General features: G+C 39.5%; 1 protein-coding gene and 1 pseudogene across 13 annotated transcripts in view; one reads left to right on the top strand and one right to left on the bottom strand.

The window, feature by feature from the left end:
* LOC143399562 (biotinidase-like) overlaps positions 1 to 3135 on the bottom strand; it is a 32953-nt pseudogene extending 29818 nt beyond the window's left edge.
* Positions 3136 to 3230: 95 nt separating this feature from the next.
* Dnase1l3 (deoxyribonuclease 1L3) overlaps positions 3231 to 16223 on the top strand; it is a 66868-nt gene continuing 53875 nt past the window's right edge. For 9 of the 13 annotated variants that reach the window (XM_076841809.1, XM_076841756.1, XM_076841583.1 and 6 more), the window contains exons 1-3: positions 3231 to 3374; positions 3525 to 3604; positions 7416 to 7503. The gene's annotated coding sequence lies outside the window, so the exon portion shown is untranslated. Of the gene's footprint in view, positions 3375 to 3524; positions 3605 to 7396; positions 7504 to 16223 lie in introns of all 13 variants that reach the window. The other 4 variants (XM_076841851.1, XM_076841834.1, XM_076841637.1 and 1 more) reach the window with 2 other exon arrangements.

Genomic DNA, 16223 nt, shown 5'->3' with positions numbered 1-16223 from the left:
CCCTTTGGGCCACGGCAACACTAATAAAGTATTGCTTCCAGATCTTTGTGTCCTGACCCTCATTCCCTGCTACAGTATTACTTGGTAATAGTTAGGTAATCAGACATTTAATTATAAATTCCTGCCTTCAGCATTAGTATAGAGGTAATTGTTCTCACCAAATCAAAATCAGGTAGCTGCTTCAACACACACACACACACACACACACACACACACAGCTGCCGTTGTAGCTCAGTGGCAGAGCACTTGCCTAGCTCGTGTGAGGCACTGAGTTCAATCCTCAGCAACACATAAAAACTAAATTAATAAATAAAGTTACTGTGTCCATCTACACCTTAAAAATTAAAAAACAAATACACACAAACAAGTGCCTAACTTGTCCCAAGAAGCTGATTCACAATATATACCTAGCCTAATTCTCTCTTTAGATCAGAAGCCAGCTTGTCACAAGTTATGAAGGATTCATTTCTGTTTTCTGTAAAAATATTAGGATGTCTGTATGGCCTGGCCATTAGTTAATATTGTAAAGCTGATTGGAATGCCTGCCCATGCCCTGAACTCACCCATGCCCAGTTTTCCCTGACCAGATAACAACCCTTTCCTAAACCTTAGTGACGCCTCATAAATTCTGGCCTTCCCTGGCCAGATAAGGACCCTCTCTGAGTCTCTAAGACCTCCATAAATTCTGATGTTGGGGCCAGCAAAAATGTAAACTTGTGTTATGCTCCTCAGAGTTTTGTTATCTGTAACCCCCCTTTGTGTAACTTTTTGGGCTATAAAACTGGGCTGCAAGGAAGCTTGGCCGCTGCCTTGGCTCCCACGATTTTGATGGGAAAGGCAGCCCGGCCGGTAGAAATAATAAGCTTGCTTTAATTTGATTTTAATTGGAGTCAGTGGTCTTTTCTTGCGTCGTGGTCTAACAACAAGTCCTGGGGTAGGACCAAGCAACCATGTTTTCAAAAAAGGTTTCTAAGTGATTCTGATGCACAGAGAGTTGGAATTGTCATGCAATGCTGATATAAACAATTGTACATGATAGAGGGGAATGGGGTTCATGTATCTCAGAGGCAGGATACCCTGTGCCAACAACTATTCAAAGTACAGAAAAATGTTTTGCATCTTTCTAGAATGTCAATTTTGCTTGACAGATAAGCAGTTTAAAATATTTTTATTTTGGGTAGAAGTTATGTAGGTGTACATAACTGTCAAAACTCATTTTACTGTTGATAGTTTTACATTTGTGTTTATTAGACTTTAATAAGTATCATTTATATGTCAAAAATGACATTCTACTCTGGAGTAGAATGCAAAGTTTGCATTTACTCTTTAGATGAACTCTAAAGACTTCAAAAAAATCTCCATCTTAGATGGGCCCCTTATACAGGGTGGCAACCATTTAATTTTCCTCTGCTTAGGGTTGGGAGAAGAGTTGGAATAAAGAGGGGAAGGCCTTTTGAAAGGGCCTGAACTACACTTTGAAAATCTCTAGGTTTAGAAATCCTTTCACTTCCAGTGCTTCTCGTTCGTTTCACTGACCTGACTTGTCCCCCACTCATATTGGCTCTTTGCCCTCTATCACTGACGTTTTTATTTAACAATATTACAAAATCTCAAAAAAAAAAATTGAATTCCACTTTTTGATATAATTGGAGACTTTGTTGGGGTTTCTTTAACTTTTAAGTGACCTTAACTTTTTAAGCTTTTTTTAAACTTTTTAGATTAGCTATTTTTATGTTTATTGATACTGAGGAAGCAATCTAATAACTGAGACAGCCTCAGAAATCGCACACCAAAACATCTTTCCCACTGTAGTGTTTTGAAAGACTATGGGGATCAGAGACTGAGAATCTGATGTGACTCCATTTTTGAGAAACCAGCCTCTACCTCAGAGCAAAGCCTGTCTAAGGAAGGGGGTGTGGCCCTTGTCCTTGGAAAAACCCACAGAGCACTCCTAGGCACATACCCACCCTGCTGAGTTGTTTGTCTGCAAATAACAGGAGAGATCTGTGGTGCCAGAGGTCCCAGACTCAGTTAGGCTAGGTGAGGACCCATAGAAACCCCCTAGCAACCACCAATCAGCATGAGATAGGGAAAATACCTGGGATGCCAGATGACCCTCCCAGTAATTTATGATGGTTGATAACATGTTGGGAAACCATGTAATTCAGCAATACACCCCTCAGTGGCTTAAACCAATCGGTTTGAAGGAATCCTCTTGTACTAACCAATCACCCCTGAATAACTTGTTCGTGCCAGTGAATGTGCTAATCAATGTTAAGAGTTGTTGTTTGATTTTCCCGTGGTATGTGATAATTTGCTAAGAGATGCTATGATGTATGTAAAGTAACTGCCTTCCCCAAAGAGTGTATAAAACTGCTGCAAACCCTGGGCTTGGGGGCCTCTCAGTGTCACCAGTTGCTGTGTGCGCAGAGGACAGAGCTAGCTCACAATAAACGCCTCTTTGCTGCTTACATGATCTTGGACTCTGGTGGTCTTTTGGGGGTCCCGCTGGTTGTAGGTAGGGACTTGCCTAAAAATTGTGAAAAGCTGCATTTTCTAAATTGGAAACATGGTATTTGAGAGTAATGGGTCAGCAGCAAGGGTTGAATTTCTCCTATGCCAAGGGCCAAAGTGTGGGTAGCGGGCAAGAGTAGAGTCTGAAGAGTAGAGTCAGGGCCTCAGGGCTTTAGGCTTTCTCTCCTCATGGAAGCCCAGCGTCACCTACGAAACTGGGATAGAGTATATTTCTGCTTGCAGATTTAAGTAACGTGAAATACTATGATTTATGGAGTGCAAACGCTATGAAGCCAGAGGATTTAGCAGCATGACAACACAACCCACAGACCACTTCTCCGTTAGACGCGCTCCAGCCACTCCAGTTCTCGCAACCTCTGCGCAGGCCTCAAACCCCTAGAGCCGCCCAGGTGGGGCCGGGAGCGGGCTTGCGCCACGCCCCCTTCTGGGGGGAAGCCCCGCCCTCCTACCGCCCTACGTGCGCTTGCGCCACCTGTGCAGAAGAGGGTCAGGACAGTGGAGCTGGGTGTAGGCGAGAAGCTTCCGAGTTACGGATAGGCCGAGGCCTCCTAGTAGTCCTGCCTCCTTCTCACACCCTACGCCGGGAAGAGGACGGTTCATATCTCACCTCGCCGGGAGCCCACTGGTTTAGCCCCGCCCTTTCCGTCCCGTTATATAAAGCGGTTGGCTACCCTGCTGTCAGTCAGAGGCAGCAAGAGCAGCTTGAGTAGGGCTCTGGGTTTGTTTTGCTAGGCGGCTTTATGTCAGCTTGGCTGTCAGCTGCGAGAGTGCTTTGAACTTTTAGATGGAAAATGCCGGAAAGTAACTTCACAGAGTGGAGCGACATTAGCGCGGTGCAGGTGGCCGCCGGGTCCCCAAGCGTTGTCCTGTAGACAGGAGATCGTGTGGGTGGAGGCTTACAGGGGTTTCCTTTTTGCGTCCCCTAGGTAGCGGAGGATGCGGCGACGTGGGTGGGACCGAGAGTTTATTCCCGGTTCTCTTGCCCGCAGGATGTGGAATTCGTGTTTGGCGTCCTAGGCATCCCGGTGACCACGGACATCCCCCTTGCATCCCAGGAGCTGGACATTAGGTATGTCAGGATGAGGAATTAGCAAGTGGTAAGGACTCAGGTAACCTAATGCATTATGGCGATGATAGATAATAGTAGCAGCTGTTCATTGCAAACACTCAGTGCTTACCATTTCTCTAGTGCTTTCCAAATGCATGGTAGGCCAGTTCTCTCCCGCTGAGCTATACCCTTACCTCTAACTTTTACTCTTCCTAGTTGGGAGAACCTTCTGTTCTTTTATCGAGAGAAGATGAAGTGATTGATCTGTTAATATGAGCTATACTTTACTGTTTTTCTGGAAGTGAGTTTACCTGCCACTGCTGTCTTCATACAGAAAACATTTATTGAATGTGTACTATGTTTTGGATACTGTGCTCCATAACTGGTGGGAGAGAGAAACATAAAGGAAAGTTTTGACCTTCAATTTGATCAAATTCTGAGAGGATAAAGGCAAGATATGCAGAAAAAGATATACTTAAATAGGAAATGTAGTAGTACAGAATGGGTGACTGGTTCTCTTTGGGATTTGCTTGACTATGTGGACCATAGAGCCGCTGGCGGAGACTGGGAAATATACAGGGAAGAGCCAATTTGGAAGGGAAAGGTGATGAATTCAATTTGGAATGTGAGTTTGAGATGCATGTGGGACATCCAGCACATATGCCCATTGGGCAACCAAGACTTAGTGCCTGAACTAAAGGAAATGACAGGATGATTCAGAAGGAATATGACAACAGGATCAGAAGACATTCAAGAGTATGTTTGTCTTAAAGAGAACGGTGTAGTTGGGTATGATTTGATTGTCTTTTATCAGATTCTTGGAGCAATCAAGACATAATGATCATATTTGGCTAGCAAGTAGGCAGATTGTTGTAAAGTCAACTGTTACTGAGTTTACTGTGTTCAGACACTATTCTGAGTGTTTTACATGTATTAACTGATTTCGTCTTCACAACAATGCTCTGAATTATGTTCACTTTATAGATGAGAAAGACAATGTACAAGTAAGTTGCCAAAATTACACAGTAGAACCCCATAAATTGGCACACACCTATAACCCCAAGCTACTCTGGAGATTAAGGCAGGAGGCTTGCAAGTTTAAGAGCAGCCTTGGCAATTTAGTGATCCCCTGTCTCAAAAAGGAAAAGGTTGTAGCTCAGGGGTAAAGCACCCCTGGGTTCAATCCCCATTACCAAGAAAAAAAAAGAGAGAGAAAGTTTTAAACACAAGTTAGGTATGGTGGTACATGCCTATAATCCAGCTACTTGGGAAATGGAAGCAGAATGATTGCCATTGGAGGCCATCCTAGGCAATTTAGGAATATCCTGTCTCAATTTTTTTTTTAAAAAAGGCTGGTGATGTAGCTCAGTGTAGAGCACTTGTCTGGCATGCTTAAGGCCTTGGGTTTCATCTTCAGCAGCACAAAAAGAAAGAATATTCAAGCATAAAGATGTATAGTGCAGTGCTCTTAATACCAAAAATTATCCAGCAATTGAGAAGAATATTTAATTGTGGTATATGTGTAAAAAAATGTAGCCTTTAAAAACTTTAAGAACTAATGACAAAGTAGAACATTTATAATAAGTAAAAGTGTATGAGCCAGTATTATATAAACTCATTTATAGAAAAAATTTGCATATCAAAAAAGACTGTATGAAAAGACCCCAGGGCACTAATGATAGCTTATAAGTTGATATTATTATGGGGTTATTTTGGAGTTTTCTTTATACTTTCACTATTTTTTCCACATTATCTAAAGTGAAGGTGTTAAAAACATAATAAACAAATGAAATAAAATTTACAGTTTCTGTCCTAAGAGAAACACTACCTATGTGGTGGCTTACAACCCTGTTTGCCCTATGTGGTTTGGCCCCATCCCTTTTGATGTTTAATGAGTTATCTGCAATTGCTATTTTCTCCCCACCTACCATATTTATTCTACTTAGTTCATCTTGTACGTTAGCATTTACACAGAGTAGGATTTTTATTACTTTAGTTTAAAAGATCAGATTTACCCTTGAAGCTAATTTGTAAGCTTAAAGTATAAATAAGCTCCAAATTATTTAGACTTCAGAGATACTTGCAGAATAATTTAAATAAGAAATTCAAATATGCTTTTTTGTGTTATATCAGATTTTTTTAAATGGGCCTCTGCAATTGGAGAGACTAAATTGGATTTTACATTTGGGCTGCCTCCAATATAACAGCCATATATTAAGTTTATGCAGGTACTCAGAAGAGATTTCAAATGAGAGCTATTTGTGGTTCATTGTTCTCCTTCTCAGCCATTATCAGCTCTGCTTTCTTCTTGGCTTTTGTAAGGAACCTTTTCTATTTTTACAAAAGTAGATTTTATAAATTTTCTAACATAATTACTGGTACCAAAGTAAGCTGCCTTTTCAAACCTAGAAAATGTAGTGTTACACTTTACTTCTGACCAGAAAACCTTTCAAATCAAGTTTCAAATAGTTTGAAAAGCACAGTTTGCCTCTTCTTCATGTTTAGATATATTTAAGGTAAAGAAAAGAATTTTAAGTAGGATTATAGATTAAAATGAAACATTCAGCATTCTCCTCTTTTTTTTTAGAGAGAGAGAGAGTTTTTAATATTTATTTTTTAGTTTTCGGCGGACACAACATCTTTGTTTGTATGTGGTGCTGAGGATCAAACCCGGGCTGCACGCATGCCAGGCGAGCGTGCTACCGCTTGAGCCACATCCCCAGCCCCAGCATTCTCCTCTTGAACCTAAGACCTGTACCATGCATCACCTCTAGCGAAGCTAAATTATTCCTTTTTGCAAAATCTATTTTCATTTATCCAAGGCCATCCAGAAATGGAACTTGTGAGCAAATGGAATAATCATGCCATATTCTAAGAGTGGTTCTCAGAATGTGGTCCCTAAACTACCAGCATCAGCATCACCTAGGAAACTTGTTAGAAATGCACATTTCTGGACCCCATTCCAGAATTAATGAAATCAGAAACTAAGGTGGACTCCTGCAATGTATGGTTTAATAAGCCCACTAGGTAGTACAGACTCAAATTTGAGAGCCCCTGCTCTAGGTAGGAATCCTTAATGATGTAATTCAGTAGAATTTTTTCTTTCTTTCTTTTTTCTTTTTTTTCTTTTTGGTACCAGGGATTGAACTCAGGGGCACTTGACCATTGAGCCACATCCCCAGCCCTGTTTTGTATTTTATTTAGAGACAGTTCTCACTGAGTTGCTAAGCACCTTGCTAAGTTGCTGAGTCTGGCTTTGAACTTGAGATCCTCCTGCCTCAGCCTCCTGAGCCACTGGTATTACAGGTGTATGCCACCACACCTGGCTCAGTAGAGGTTAGATTCAAAACTGTAATTGATCAGCTCAAATGGTATAATACCAGAATCCCATAGAGTAGATTTTAAAATGAGGGAAGATGATGAGGTTCTCTATACTATGATACTTGAATAGATCTATGGATTTTTACTTTTTTTTTTGAAAGTACTAGGGATTGAACCAGGGCCTGAAGCATGCTAGGCCAGTACTCTACCACTGAGGAGCTACATTCCCAGCCCTTTTTATTTTACTTTACTTCACTTCACTTCTTGAATATCACATCTTCTTTATTAAATTTTACATATAACACAGTCTATTTATTCAGCCTTTATTGACTTCTTGGTGTTTTTTTGTTTGGTTTTTGATTTTTTGGTGGTACTAGGGATTGAACCCAAGACCTCATACATGCTAGACAAGTTCTCTTCCACTGAGTTATATTCTCAATCCCTTAATTGACTTGTTAAATATTTTAAGAATAAACATGACTTGTTCTTCAGCTTTTTCTCTTTTTTTAAGTTGACATCTGTGCAGAAGAATTGGAAAATAATGGTCTTCTTCTGGTGCTGTGACTTTGCTAGGAGACGTAGATGCTGTTACTAAACAGGTAGGAACTTTTGCCTAGGTTTTTAGTTTGTGTGAACTGGTCTTTTAAGGAATGGTTCTTGAAATATTAATGTCTATTTTAAACCAAATCTGTAAAGGGAAACTATTCTAAAATATAACTTTCAAACTTAGTCTTTTTATACTTAGCTCATATTTCTGTAAATTCAGCATTTTTGGAAGGCATTTGAAAATTTAAAGTCATTCAGAATGCAAATGGATTTACTAAGTAGGATCCCACTGTCTGAAAAATTATAATGCAACTTCCAAAAGGAGTTTTGGGTTACAGCCCAAAAAATAGCTTTACAGGATGGAAATTTTTTTAGGTTTTTATTTTATTTTATTTTTCTAAGTTAATAAAGAGCTTTTTACTCTCCCAAATTGCAATCAGTGATTTGTCCAGGTTCTTATTTTTGTATATATCTTATATACTTACTCCATTATGATAGGAGATTTAAAATATTGTCACATTTATCACTTGATTTTGGATATTTGTTATCATAAGTATGTGATATTAAACTGCATCTCCAGTCACATATGAAATCACTCTGGAGCATTTAATCTGTATCACAAGACTCTGTAGGTGTTTATCAGCCTTTCTATAAGGGTTCTATGGAGGGGGTGGTTTTCTTTAAGTGTCAAAGACTGAAGAGGGCTTAAGCGCTCTTAACATAAGATATAGAGATGGTGGCATTGCACTGTGTCCTACAGGAATCCCAGCATCTGGCAGAAATCCACCCTGACCCAAAAAAAGCTTACCATATCAGTCTTTTCCTGCCTAAAGGAAAAGCAGAGAGTATGAGCAGTGAGAAGGGTAGAATAGCATAGCAAGCAGTGTGTCTTCTTTAAGAAGACATCCTATATTAATGTGATAAAATTTATTTTCAAAAAGGAAAGAAAACTTGTGGGTTTTTAGCTTTTAGAACAATTTGATAAGACTCCATGGCAGTATCCTGCAGAGAGCAAGTGGTAGAAAACTCAGAGGGGAAAAAACAAAGAGCAGTGAGGCTGCATTGAAGGTTACCTTAGACCCCATGAAACTCAGACACTTCAGGTTCCCTTAGACCCCATGAAACTCAGACACTTCAGGTTCATGGCTCACTTAGTCTGTGACATACATGTTCCTAGAAATCTCGATGCTGCACAGTCATACAATAAAAACCACAAAGAGGTAGTGCTAGGGCTAGTTGGGACTGTTACTGTTAAAGCCCCAGGTGGTTTTTGTTGAGCACCAGAAGGCATATGGCTAAACAAAGGCATTTACCTTGCTATTTTTATCTTCATTCAGGAACTGTAGAATAGTGAATACAGTGTACCCTTATTCTCCAGCATGTGGAGGGAGAACTATATTTCCAGACTGTCTTCTGTAGTCCTTTAATTTTAAATTTAGCACCACATTTCAGATGAAAATATTCAGGGATAAAACTTTTTCTAAGGCACTTGTTTTCCTGAGAATACTCAGATAAGGTTATTTAGTTTTGTTTAACCCAGTGTTCCCTAGCAATCTTTACTATAGGACTTCTTGGTATCTTTAATATGCTAGTATGCATTGTGGATTTCCAGGAAGAGAGATATTCTGTGGCTTATTTGATTGTATCCCAAATTAGGACTACGGGATAAGTCCCCCACCCACAGGATTGTTCAGTTAGCTTCTGAGGGTGGCCATGAAACAGCCATTTGGGAATCTTATAGCTTATAGTTGTTACCTATATCCAATTTAGTTTGGTAGTGGCTTACTGAAATTGGTTATTTTCAATGTATCTCAATCTAATTTAGAGTATATTCCTCTTTATTGTTTTAGTAATTAGTTTCCCAAAATCCCTGCCTACACAGTATTCTATCATGTTCAAGAACAACTGTCCTTGCCAAGCAGAGTGATTCATGCCAGTAATCCCAGCAACTCTGGAGGCTGAGGAGGGAGGATCACAAGGTCAATTCAGCAATTTAGCAAGGCCCTAAGCAATTTAGCAGGATCCCATTTCAAAATTAAAAATAAAAAGGGCTAGGAATGTGACTCAGTGGTAATGCACCTCTGGGTTCAATCTCTAGTACCAACAACTGCCTAGGATTTTAGGCTAAGCAAAGGAGCAAATACTATGGACATTGGACACACTGTGCTTCAAAACTACCTTCCTTGTCAAAGGTAAGACTTCCAAAAAAGAGGGCTAAGATTGTGTTCAGTGGTAGAGCGCTTGCCTAGCACCACATAAAAATACATAAATAAAATAAAGGTATTGTGTCCAACTATAACTAAAAAATAATATTTTTTTAAAAAGACTTCTAAGAAATTATAGTGTTTTTAATTTGAAATTATAATAATGCAGATTAAGGAAACATTTGAAAACTATACATGCTTAGTGTAAAAGAATATATTTCATAATGTATTCTTAGATAAGGTTTTGTAGAGATTTTATACTTGATATATCCCTTAGTGTTCATGTGATAATTTGTATACTCAGTGTTCTAAGGATACATTTACAGTTCTCCAAACAATCAGAGTAGCTTGTTCCTCTCATACTGCTATCCTTGACAAATCAGTCTAAACATTTTATATACATATTCTTTGGTACTGGAGATTTAACTCAGAGCCACTTTACCACTGAGCCACATTCCCAGCATTTTTTTTTTCTTAATTTTTATTTAGAGACAGCATCTCACTAAGTTATTGAGACTGGCTTCAAACTTGCAATCCTCTTGCTTCAGCCTCCCAGATCTCTAGGATTACAGGCATGCACATCACATCTAGCTAAAAAAAATTTATATTAAAGAAAGAGAATGTCTTTACATTTCTTTATTTTTCTATGATCCATGTAAATATGACTTAAAGTTTTGTGCTAATCCCACTCTCTGTGACACGCCCCAAAGTTTTATTTTAGTTTTGTTCTTCAACAGGCTTGATGCTCATACCTCTGGAGCAATAGGAATTGGTTTGGGATTTGTTATTGCAGTTGCTATAGTGGCTAAAGATAGAAACTCTGGGTTTCTGTGAAAAGGGAGACAGTGCATTTGAGTTTTCTGCACTGAAACTGGAAACCATGTACAGGTAAAGCAGTTCTGAACCAGATTATCTCCTTTTCCTAAATGTGAAAAATTATACATGAGACCCACTTGCCTAAAAATTACCAGGTGTTCCCCATGTGGCTAGGCACCCTGGGCATAGCACTGCACTAAGCGTTGACAATCCTAGAGTAAGGGTCTTTACTCTTTCAGAATAGTGTGTTCATGGCTTCCTCAACTGCATACTAAAAATTTGCAAAAGTGTGGAAATTGTTTTGAGGTCATTGAAAAAAAATTAGTACTAAAAGAAGCTGTTTCTTCTTTGTGTGTGTGTGTGTATCTTGTGTCTCTGTCTTTGGGTCCTTGTGTGATGCTATGGATCAACCCCAGGGCCTTGTTCATGCTAGACAAATGCTCTACCACTGAGCTACATTCCCAATCTCAAGAATCTTGTTTTCTGCCAGGAGATAGGGGAGCCTGGTGGTTAAGAGCAGTCTCTGGGCCAGGTGGCCTAACTGAAAGAACTGGCTTGAGAATGATTTGAAAGAATAAAGCGTCACATAAGCAAGAATCTTGCTAAATGAACATAAATATCATTAAATTAAAAATGTTGATCTGAATCCAGGGCCTCATGCATGCAAAGCAAGCATTCTACCAACTAAGCTATATCTCTAGCCCCCAGATCTCCTTATTTTAGCTCATGATCGTTTTTAGGGCTTATTGTCAAGCTATAAATAATGGTCAGTTTTTCCCTTTACAAAAATAAAACTTCATGTGGGCCATGGTGGTACACACCTGTAATCCCAACAACTTGGGAGGCTGAGGCAGGAGGATCCTGAGTTCAAAGCCAGCCTCAGCAAAAGTGGGGTGCTAAGCAACTCAGAGAGACTCTATCTCACTGATAGAGTCTCTAAATAAAATACAAAATAGGGCTAGGGATGTGGGTCAGTGGTAAAGTGCCCCTGCGTTCAATTCCTGGTACTAAATAAATAAATATATAAATAAATCTCAGCATATGTCTGATTTCTATTTGAATGCTTTCACCCAAAACATTAGATCATTAAACTATACCACTCATTTTGATCATGGTTTGTGTTTCTTGGGGACTATCTTTACTTTTAGGAAATATACCCTGAAGTGCTTAACAGTAAAGTATCACAATATATGCAATTTACTTTCAATTGGTTAAAAAATGTATATTTATAGAGACAGCTAAAGCCTTGTTAACAACTGGTGGATCCAGCTGAAGGATACTGTATATTTCTTTAATACTCCTATAGGATTGAAAATTAACCAAATAAGGGAAATATTTCACTCAATGAAAACACCATTGCCCAACATGCTTTTCAACATTCTTTACACTACTAATCATAACTGTGTGCTCTTTGCATGATAAGTATCACAGTAACCCATGTATCACAACCAGATGCTTATATTTAGCTGTGATATCCCAGTGCAGGGATTCCTACATAGAGGATTATGAAATAACAAGAGAAATAGGACTGCGCTTTGACAGTTTTTCACTTTTCTCATACTTTCAAAGACTCTTATGACCTCAATTTAAGAACCATCATCCTAAAAGGACACAATCCCTTAGGCCACAAGGACCTAAGTTTAATAAAGATGACACAAAATCAATGAGGATATCAAATCTTGTATAACAGTGTAAAAAATGAAAACCAGAGATAATTTTCTACCCTTTACTTTGGAAAACTCTTTTAAGGGTGACTTTGCAGGGTGTGGAGGTGCACGCCCATAATCCCAGTGACTGAAGGATCACAAGTTCCAGGTCAGCCTCATCAATTTAGTGAGGCCCTAGGCAATTTAGACACTGTCTCAAAAAATGAAAAGGGCTGGAGATATCATAAGGTCCTTGCTTAGCATTTGGACGGCCATCTTAAATGACAGTCACCATTTTAAGGAAAAAGTTTCACTTTCCTGCCCCAGGGCTTTTCTGAGAAAGACTCACCACTCCCTCATACAAACCCAACCCTAACCACTGGCATTAGGACCCAGCCGCATTAGGATCCAGATGGCTCTGAGCCTCCCACATGAAAGTCCCAGAACTCGAGCCTGTTTTGCCTTTCTCTCCTATAGTGAGATGGCCTTTATTTGTCAGCTCTGACAAACTCTCATGTGTATCTCTGCCTGGTCTCCATCTTTCATGTCTCGCTTACCCATCTCTCATTCCTCACTTTTCCTTCAGTAGTGATGCACCCCTGCATTCAATCCCCAGTAAACTAAAAGTAAACTAATTTATGTTTCAGTTTTTTTTCCACTTCTTCTATAAAAATCGCTGAGTTATGAGACATGCGGTCTCATGTAAGAGTAGCTACTGATGGCTACCAACAGAAAGTATGACTCTATTAAAGAACTTCATGGCAGTATCTTCCCATTACCACACTCCACAGGGCCAGTAGATATCTTACATACTTCTCTAATTCTCACTACCACCCTCTAAGGGTGAGGTAGTGAGATGAAGAAATTAAGTCTCAAAAAATTTAAGCAAATTATTATCCCAGGCCATGACAGTTGTCCCCAGCAAAGCCCTGAAACCTGGCCCTCTCTATAGTTTATTTAAATATATGTCATAATTTTTCCACCAAACTCTATATCATGACATTTCTAATTTGTTTCTCTTGTGAAGGACTTTAACCCCTGTACAGCTTAGCCCAGTTGCCTTCAAATGTTCACACTAACCTTTCCATTTCTAAACCACCAAAATATACTTTTGTAACAGTGGTCTACTTTATGCTTTGAATATAGCCTTTGCCACCGCATCTTTTTTTTTTTTTTTGTACCAGGGATTGAACTCGGGCACTTGACCACTGAGCCAATCCCCAACCCTATTTTATATTTTATTTAGGGACAGGGTCTCACTGAGCTGCTTAATGCCTTGCTTTTGCTGAGGCTGGCTTTGAACTCGTGATCCTCCTATCTCAGCCTCCCGAGCCACTGGGATTACAAGGGTGCACCAGTGTGCCCAGCTTGCAACTTATTTTTAAAATGGACATATTTCTTTCTTCCTCTCTCCCTACTCATCCCTAATCTCAGGAACAGTGGATTACCTTTCTTCCCCATTTTAGGTAGATTTGTGTGACCTTAAGCACACCCACCTAGGAAGGAAGTAATCCAGACTTTGGGGATGGTACCAGATCTCAGAAATTACTATCTCCCTAATTAACAAGTGAATTACAACTCCAACAGAGAACTTAAGGAATGTAGCCTTTAAATTACCTCTTTAAAAGCTTCCTTTTCTGGGCTGGGGTTGTGGCTCAGTGGTAGAGCACTCACCTAGCATGTGTGAGGCACTGGGTTTGATTCTCACCACCACATAAAATAAATGAACAAATAAAGGGTATTGTGTCCATCTACAACTAAAAAATATGTGTGTGTTGTGTAGTTTTTTTGTTTTTATTTTTGTTTTAAGTCTCCTGTTCCTGCTGATGAGCAGAATCACAGTCTCTGGGACAGGGGTCATCTGTGTTTCTCTTTTGCTAGCAAAGCAATAACCCTTCTTTTTCCTTTTTCTCAAAACCTTATCCTCGTTATTGGATTGCCATCAGGGACAAGGGCCAAGCTTTCAGCAACACTTTTACTCTCTAAACCTTAAGATTGCCTCTTCCAAAAAGAACTCCCAAATCCCCTCAATCTGTCACTCCCATGATGCAATAGGGCAATACTTAAAGCCCAACATTATTTGGGCTGGGATTGTGGCTCAGCAGTAAAGTGCTCACCTAGCATGGGCGGGACCCGGGTTCTATCCTCAGCACCACATAAAAAAATAAATAAAGGCATTGTGTTGTGTCCATCTACACCTAAAAAATAAATATTTTTTAAAAATAAAATAAATTAAAAAAATATGAGTGTTAGTCAGCATTTCATTGCTGTAACTAAAATACCTGACAAGAACAACTCAGAGGAGGAAAAACTTATTTTGGGATCATGATTTCATATGTTCAGTCCATGGTTAACCAACTCCATTGCTCTGGGTGCAAGATGGAGCAGGATATTGTGGCAGAAGGGCTTGGTAGACAAAAGCTGTTCCACTCCAGGTGGCCAGGAAGCCAAGAGAGTTGGGGAAGGGTCCACAGGGAAGATGAAGAACCCTTAAAAAAGGGCACTCTCTCAGTGACCCACCTCTTCCAGTCACATGGCACCTACCTACAGTTACCATCCAGTTAGTTCATTCAAATGAGGTTGTACATATTAGATTTAGCTCTCATAATCTAAACATTGCACCCCTGAATATTCCTATATAAAAACAGGAGCTTTGGATCAGTGGGTGAAGGGTACTAGCAGGTATGTACACCCCTCAGGGCAGAGTTCTTCACACTGAGAAAACAAAAAGCTTTCAAAGATTCTAGCTGGATGCCTCACTGGTTTCATTTCATCATCCAATTAACTGATGTCATTGTACCTGGACCTCTCCCCCTTAGCTGTCCCTGGTATCTCTCCTAGGGCCCTTGAGGGACCCTTCCAATAACTACGTAAATATGAAAACACACACACACACACACACGTTTTCTCTAGTTTCATACTTTAGGGATTGAACTGGAATGTTCTGGAATGAGAACACACCTGATCAGGTGGAGAATACATGGTTCTACTCCACTCACTATGTGGGGAACATAGGGACCTACCTCCCTCATGGGGTGAATGACACAGAGACCTACTTCCCTCAGTGGGGAGGGCATGGAGATCTACACCCCTAATCTAGCAGAGAGCACAGTGATCCATTTCCCAAACTGAGCCAAAGGCACAGGGGTATCCATATATATTTTCATATATGGGTTCATAGATTCATATGTAGTATATTCATATATATGTTCATACACACACACACACACACACACACACACACACACAATACATGTTTTCTCTAGTTTCTTACTTCAGGAATTGAACTGGAATGTTCTGGAATGGGAAAACATTATAAGGAATGTACAGGGATTAACTCCCCTGATAGGTGTAGGATGCATGGTTCTACTTTACTAACCAGGTGAAAGACATGAAGATCCCTCCCTTCATGAGGTGAAGGACACAGGATCCTACACCTCCTATGGGGACAATTCCTAACACAAGGTAGAGGGCATGGAAATCAACTCCCTTCATCTAGCGTAGGGCTAGATACATATACATATATTCATGTATATATGTATGAATATATTAACATATATCTATACATATAGTTACACATATGACATACTTATGTCTTCTTCAGTTCCATACATTGGGAGTTGAACTGGAATATTCTGGAATGGGAAATCATTAGATGGGATTAACTTCCTGATTAGGTAGAGAATACATGGTTCTATTCCCCTTACCACGTGGAGGGCATGGGAAAGTATTCCCCAAATGGGCTGAAGAACATTGCAACAGCAATGGAGAAATACTCCCATTATGGGGCAGAGGGCATGGACTCACATAGTCTAGCAGATGGCATGGTGATCCATTCCCTATTCTGAGCAGAAGGCACAGGGATATAATTCACATAAATATTTATATATATTCATATTGCATTAAATGAATATGTATATATAAATGTGGAAATCAATATGAATATAAATGTGCACGTGAATGTGAATATATGAATATTAATATGTATGTATGAATATTGTTATTAATACATACATGAATATTATCATTAACGTGCATGAATATGAACATGAACCTATATGTGTGCATATGAATATTTGTACATATGAATACAAATATGAACATGAT

This window comes from Callospermophilus lateralis, chromosome 1 (assembly GCF_048772815.1).
Source record: "Callospermophilus lateralis isolate mCalLat2 chromosome 1, mCalLat2.hap1, whole genome shotgun sequence".
NCBI classification, from domain to species: Eukaryota; Metazoa; Chordata; class Mammalia; order Rodentia; family Sciuridae; genus Callospermophilus; species Callospermophilus lateralis.
Note: the sequence above shows the minus strand (reverse complement) of the source record. Positions and strands in the feature narration are given on the sequence as shown.